The sequence below is a fragment of the Lygodium microphyllum genome, chromosome 13, assembly GCF_053477565.2.
Source record: "Lygodium microphyllum isolate KBCC chromosome 13, Lygodium_microphyllum_v1.1.10, whole genome shotgun sequence".
Classification (NCBI taxonomy): Eukaryota; Viridiplantae; Streptophyta; class Polypodiopsida; order Schizaeales; family Lygodiaceae; genus Lygodium; species Lygodium microphyllum.
Window position 1 is genome coordinate 126158363 of NC_141147.1, and position 6358 is coordinate 126164720.

General features: G+C 39.7%; 1 pseudogene; it reads left to right on the forward strand.

Moving 5' to 3' along the window:
- The first annotated feature begins 513 nt into the window (after positions 1 to 513).
- LOC148027181 (putative flavin-containing monooxygenase 1) lies at positions 514 to 5997 on the forward strand (annotated as a pseudogene).
- The last annotated feature ends 361 nt before the right edge of the window (positions 5998 to 6358 follow it).

A 6358-nucleotide genomic window follows, 5' to 3' on the forward strand; every position in this document is an offset into this window, starting at 1 on the left:
TATTGAATTGGCTGAAAGGTACTCTCGAAAGTATCATCGGGATGCTTCATTTCAGTATGGACAGCAAAGAGGGGCATCTCAGCCAGTGTTTGGGCAACAAAGAGGACACATGCAATCATATTCTAGATAGCAAAAAGGTGCTGTAAGGCCAAGGCAGTTTGGGACCAGTTATGGTGGTGGTAACATGTCATTCAGCACTTGAAAAATCCCCACATACCCTACTTTTAATGCTTCAAGACCACAAGGCAATTTAAGGACAACAAACAACCCAAGAATGGATAATAGGCAAGGGGACAACAAAAAAAAAAAGCTTCAGCCTTTGGTAGTCCAAGATCCATTCCCATGGATTTGTATAAAGAAAGAAAAGAAAAGGGGCTTTGTTTTAAGTGTGGCGAGAAGTATACAACTGATTATGCTTCAAAATGTGCTTTTAGAAATACTAAGGCACGGGTTCACAGCATGTTGGTATTTGAGGACTCAGAGGAGGACCCTGAAGATACACATGCTTTCATGATGACTGCTGAAACAGATGATGCTGATGAAGAGCTTGTTCAAGAAGAGTTCTTTGACCCTGCTGATTCATTTCCTTTTGACCCCGGTGGCCATTTATCACGGAGTATGGGTAGAAAAATTGAACCACATGCTGAAACACATGCTGCCACTGCTTATACCATATCAATGGATGCTTGGACAGGATCCAGAAGCCCTAATACATTGTGTATTAAGGGCCAAATTCATGGGAAGGATGTGTTTATACTCGTGGACAGTGGTAGCACTCATAGTTTCATTAATAGAGCAGTCATGGACAGGCTGAAGTGTTTTCCCACTGATTTACAGCAACCATTGAAGGTGCAAGTTGCCAATGGGGATGAAGAAATTAGCACACAAGTATGCCTTGCTATTCATATTCAGTTTGTTGAAAATTTTGGATAGCAATTGGATTTAATTGCATTAGAAATGGGCCTGTAGACATTGTCTTGGGTTGTGATTGGCTGAAAACTTTGGGCACTATAACCATGGAATTTTCCTTGCTGTATATGGAGTTTGTCAATGCAAGACAGCTCATTCACTTGCAAGGAATTCAAAATGATAGTGAATTTCAGCTCATTACCAGCAAACAACTCAAGAGCAAGTTCAAGAAACGGTCCCAAATCTTTGTATTGTAGTTAAATAAAGAAAATTCACATCAGTCCACTAAAACAGTAAAGAACTCATCATTGAAAACTCTTTTAGAAGAGTACAAGGACCTCTTCCAAGTGCCCACAACACTACCCCTTAATAGGGCGGTTGATCATCCCATAGATCTAGAGCCTCATTCAAAGCCTGTGAACAAGCTACCTTACAGATTGTCTAGGTGTGAAAGAGAAGAAGTTGCCAGACAAGTCAAAGAATTACTCGACATGGGATTCATTGAGCCCAATTCTTCACCGTATGCTTCCCCTGTGTTATTGGTCAAAAAGAAGGATGGATCTTTCAGGATGTGCATAGATTACAGGGATCTTAATAAGATCACCGTGAAGAATAGGTACCCTATTCCATGCATAGATGACTTGCTGGATGAGCTCAAGGGGGCTAAGTACTTTACGAAGATAGATTTGAGGTCAAGCTATCACCAGATCCGCATGAGGGCAGGGGATGAAGTCAAAACAGCATTTTGGACTGATAGGGGGCTTTACCATTTCTTGATCATGCCTTTTGAGTTAACTAATGCACCGGCCACCTTTCAGAGCTTAATGAACAAAATACTTCAGCCCTTTCTTTTCAGATTTGTGTTGGTCTTCTTTGATGACATCCTCATCTATAGTAGATCACTGAAGTATCACCTTTGGCACATGAGGCAGGTGTTTGATGTATTGAGGTAGCACAGGCTCTTTGCCAAGGAAACAAAATGTTCTTTCATGCAGACGGAGGTGGAATACTTGGGGCATATCGTTAATGAAGATGGAATTAGGGCTGATCCTAAGAAAGTGCAATGTATAAAAGACTGGCCCACACCTTCAAATACCACTTCACTTAGAGGATTTCTTGGTCCCTCATCATTCTATCGCAGATTCATTAGGCATTATGCCACTATTGTAGCTCCCCTGATGGATAGGCTTAAGAAAGAGACCTTTTCATGGGATGCCATAACTGATAAGAGCTTTAATCAGCTCAAAGAATTGCTTACCTCGTCACCCATCTTGGTTTGCCCAGATTTTTCGAAAGAATTCACCATTCAGTGTGATGCCAGCGGCAGAGGCATAGGGACTGTATTGTTATAAGAGCATGGGGTTATAGCATTTGAGAGCCGCAAACTTGCTGAAAGTGAGATGACCATGAATGTATACGACCAAGAAATGCTGGCCATCCTTCATGCCATTAAGAAATGGAACCACTACTTGTATGGTAGCAGATTTAGTCTCAAGAGTGACCATAGGGTCCTAAAATACTTCCTCTCCCAATCTAATCTTACCCCCAAACAATGCAGATGGGTAGCTACATTGCAGAACTATGACTTTGACATTACACATACACGGGGAAAAGACAATGTAGTTGCTGATTCATTATCAAGAATGTGGGCTTGTAAAGTTTCAGCCATTATGGAACTTCATAGTGATTGGATAGAAGAGCTTCAGGAGGCCTATTTGTTAGATGCTGATTTCAGCCACATTTTCCAAAAATTATAGCAAGGGCATGTAGAAGAAAACTCTCCATATCAGCTCAAGAACGGTCTCTTATGGTTTCAGGGTAGGATTGCCATCCCATACACTTCCCCATTCAAGCAAAAGATCATGCAAGAGATGCATTCTTCACCTATAGTTGGTCACTTGGGCATTTTTAAAACTTATGACAAAATTGCTAAAAGCTTCCATTGGAAGGGCCTATGGAAGGATATAAAAGATTTTGTTTTGAGTTGCGTGTCATGCCAACAAAACAAAGACATCACCTTAAAACCAGCTTGTTTACTACAACCATTACCTATGCTTGAAGGCAAATGGACACATATCTCTATGGACTTCATAACCAGCTTACCGGTGACCAAGAAGGGGTGGAACAACATCTATGTAGTTGTGGACAGACTCACCAAGGCAGCTCATTTCATTCCTACAAAGATTCAATATAGTGCTTTTCAACTAGCTAGCCAATTCATGGAACATGTTTTCAAATTACATGGCTTACCACAGGTCATTGTGCATGACCGGGATGCTAAATTCATGAGCAATTTTTGGCAGGCAAATTTTAGCTCTGTGGGCACTCAGTTAGCTCCCTCCACTGCTTATCATCCACAAACTGATGGCCAAACAGAGAGGGTTAACAAGTGGCTGAAAACTTACTTGAGGCATTTCTGTTATGATGTGCAAAACACTTGGGACTCATGGTTGCATCTGGCTGAGTTTGCCTATAACAACTCTATACACTCTAGCATTGGAGTTTCACCATTCGAGGCATTGTATGGATATAAGGTACCCCTCCCCACGGTTATCTTCAATGATAAAATAAACCCACAAAGCAAGGAGGAATTGGATAAAATGCAGGCCTTACTTCAGCAGTGTAAAGTCAACTTGAAGAAAGCTCAGGATCAAATGAAGCTTTATGCTGATGACAAAAGAAGGGATGCTGAATTCCAAGAAGGGGATTTGGTGCTTTTGAAGGTGCCCAAGTCCAGATATGCCACCCTTAAGGATGGATCCAGCAATAAGTTGGCACACAGGTTCTATGGGCCATATCGGATTATCAAAAGAGTGGGAGACTTGGCATATCAGTTGGAACTACCACCATCCACGAAAATTCATAATGTCTTCCATGTGAGCCAATTGAAGCCCTTCATTGGATCATTAGTGGATTATGTTGAGGAGCTACCACCGATAAATGAAGAAGGCATCATTCAATACATACCCGAGCAAATCATTGGACAAAGAGAAAAGAAGGTTCACTCTCACTCCATCATGGAAATCTTGATTAAGTGGCAAGGTTTACCACTTGAGAAGATTTTTTGAGGCCAGCTTCATTTTTGGAAGAGTTCCCATATCTATTAGAAGCAGATTTGGCTGAATCAAGCTAACTATGGCCTTGTTTTTCTCCCAGAATGATTGCAGACAGCTCTCTATTTCAAAGCAAATTTTACCCTGCACTATGGACAGCAATGGACATCATATATGCACTGAAAGTACTCTTCAAGAGCTCCATTTTGATATATGGTCCACCCCGATCGGAGTCTCCTACAAAAAGTTATGACAGATTTACTACAGCAGGGTCCTGTAGTAAACAACTTGCTATCCACTGTCTGTAACTCACATTCACTCAAGATACTTGGGTCAAAATTCATTTTTTTATAATTTCCCAATAAGACCCATGTAATGTACATACCCCAATGACCCGACATATGTAATAATACCTCTTCATTAATTTGTAAACCCCTGTAATAATGCAGCAGAGTAGTACTCTGATCTGCTCCTACCCAGTTAGCATAAGTGCCCAAATTGTTTTTGAGGGCAAAAACCTTTGGGTGGGGATGGAATGTAAGAGAGGGGGATTTAATAATGGGGAAATACTAGCTACACTGGCTAGTATATAAGGTGTTGAGGACTTGATTTTTCATTATCAGATTTTAATACAAGTCTCCTTTGATCTTCATCTCCTTCTCCAAGCTCTCATGGCTTCTTTCTCTTTCTTTCTGTCTTTCTCTCTCCTTTTCTAGTCTTTCTCTCTCCTCATCACTCTCTCTCTCTCTCTTCCTGCAGTATTTCTCTCTCTTCTACACTCTCTCTCTTCTTCTTCTCTCTCTTCTGTTTCCTTCATTACAAAGTCATACTTGTAAAGTGACATAAGGGAGGTTGAATAACTTATTTTAAAATAATGGAAATTGTGAATAATCTTACTCTCAAATTCATAAGATTGAAATTAAAAATTGGAAACACTACTATATTGAATGCCACATTGGGTGATTGCTCACAATTACTTCTATGGGATACCTATGTCCTACATGACTAGTTGTATCTCAGAGTTTTCAATGCCACAACCAGGGGGGAGCATCTTACCCATTGCCTCCCATGATAAATTTCCCTTCTCTACTCTTGCATCCCTCCTCAATTATCAATAAGGAAATATATTATTGTAAAATCTAAAATATCTCTTGAATAATTACTTGTTATTAAACAATAAGTGAATAGTGCACTATCATTTAAGCTTACATTTTCATCCATACATCCACAATGTTGGGCATTCTCTAATGCCCTGGAATACTACCTTCTCTCCACCCTGCCCTTGGCTATCCAAAAACAAAACATATTCGAAGAGTTCATGTCTTGCAAACTTACTCTCCTACTAGAATGTTTCTTTGAAAGAGTGAAGGCAAGGCATATAAAGCTTCGAAGGACATCATGTTGGTGCTTTAGAGAGGATGGAATCATGCTCCCCAATGGAGAGAAGCTAGAGGCTGATTTGATAGTTCTATGCATGGGGTATAAAGGCAAGAAGAAACTGAAATCACTCCTCAGAATGAGCTTCAGTGATCTTCTACAAGTATAAGCTGGTTGCATTCCTCTATATAGGTCTATATATTTATGAAGGAGGCCTTAATGCTCTCCTTATAAACTACTTATTTAAATTATCTACATATGGTTGGAGTGGTATTGTGATGTGCTTCATGCTTAATGTGCTAACTTGTCTTTTTGCAAAGGTGTGATACCTCCTTGGGTTCCTCATTTGGTAGTCTCAGGATTCCAAGAGAGCTATTCCAACCTATTTTTCCTGGAGATGGGTAATCCTTGGATTGCACATTGGATCGTGGGAAAGATAGCATTACCTAGTAAAGAGAAGATGGAAATGTAGGCTTGTCAATAGTTACTTAACACAAGGCCCTTTATGGAAGCCAATGATAAGACATGTGTGAATAGTACATTGTTCAAACTAGCAAACCAAATGTGCTATGACATGGGGTGGAATGCCATTAGAAAGAAGAGTTTTCTCTAAGATCTATTTGCATCATATGGAAAAATGGATTACAAAGATTCATAGCTGCCTCCCCATACAATAGCCCAAACATAATCTTCGATCATTTTTTGCACTTAAGATGATGTTAGAGTGTAAATATCTACTGAATGACTGCTTATAAAAAGTTTTTGGAACCCCATAATGAGTTTTTATAAACACTATATTTGGTTGTCTCTCTGGTTTAGGTTGAGTAGAAAGTAGAAACTATATTAATAGATGGAATTTGACATGACATGTATTCTTTATTGGATTAAGATCATTGTCAATGCCAATTATTGGATACCTTATGTAATAATGCTCATTAATTGCACCCCCTCCATTACTTTCACCCCTTCTCTCTTCTATTATTGGTGCACCAAACAACTTGTGTTTATGTTGAATAATG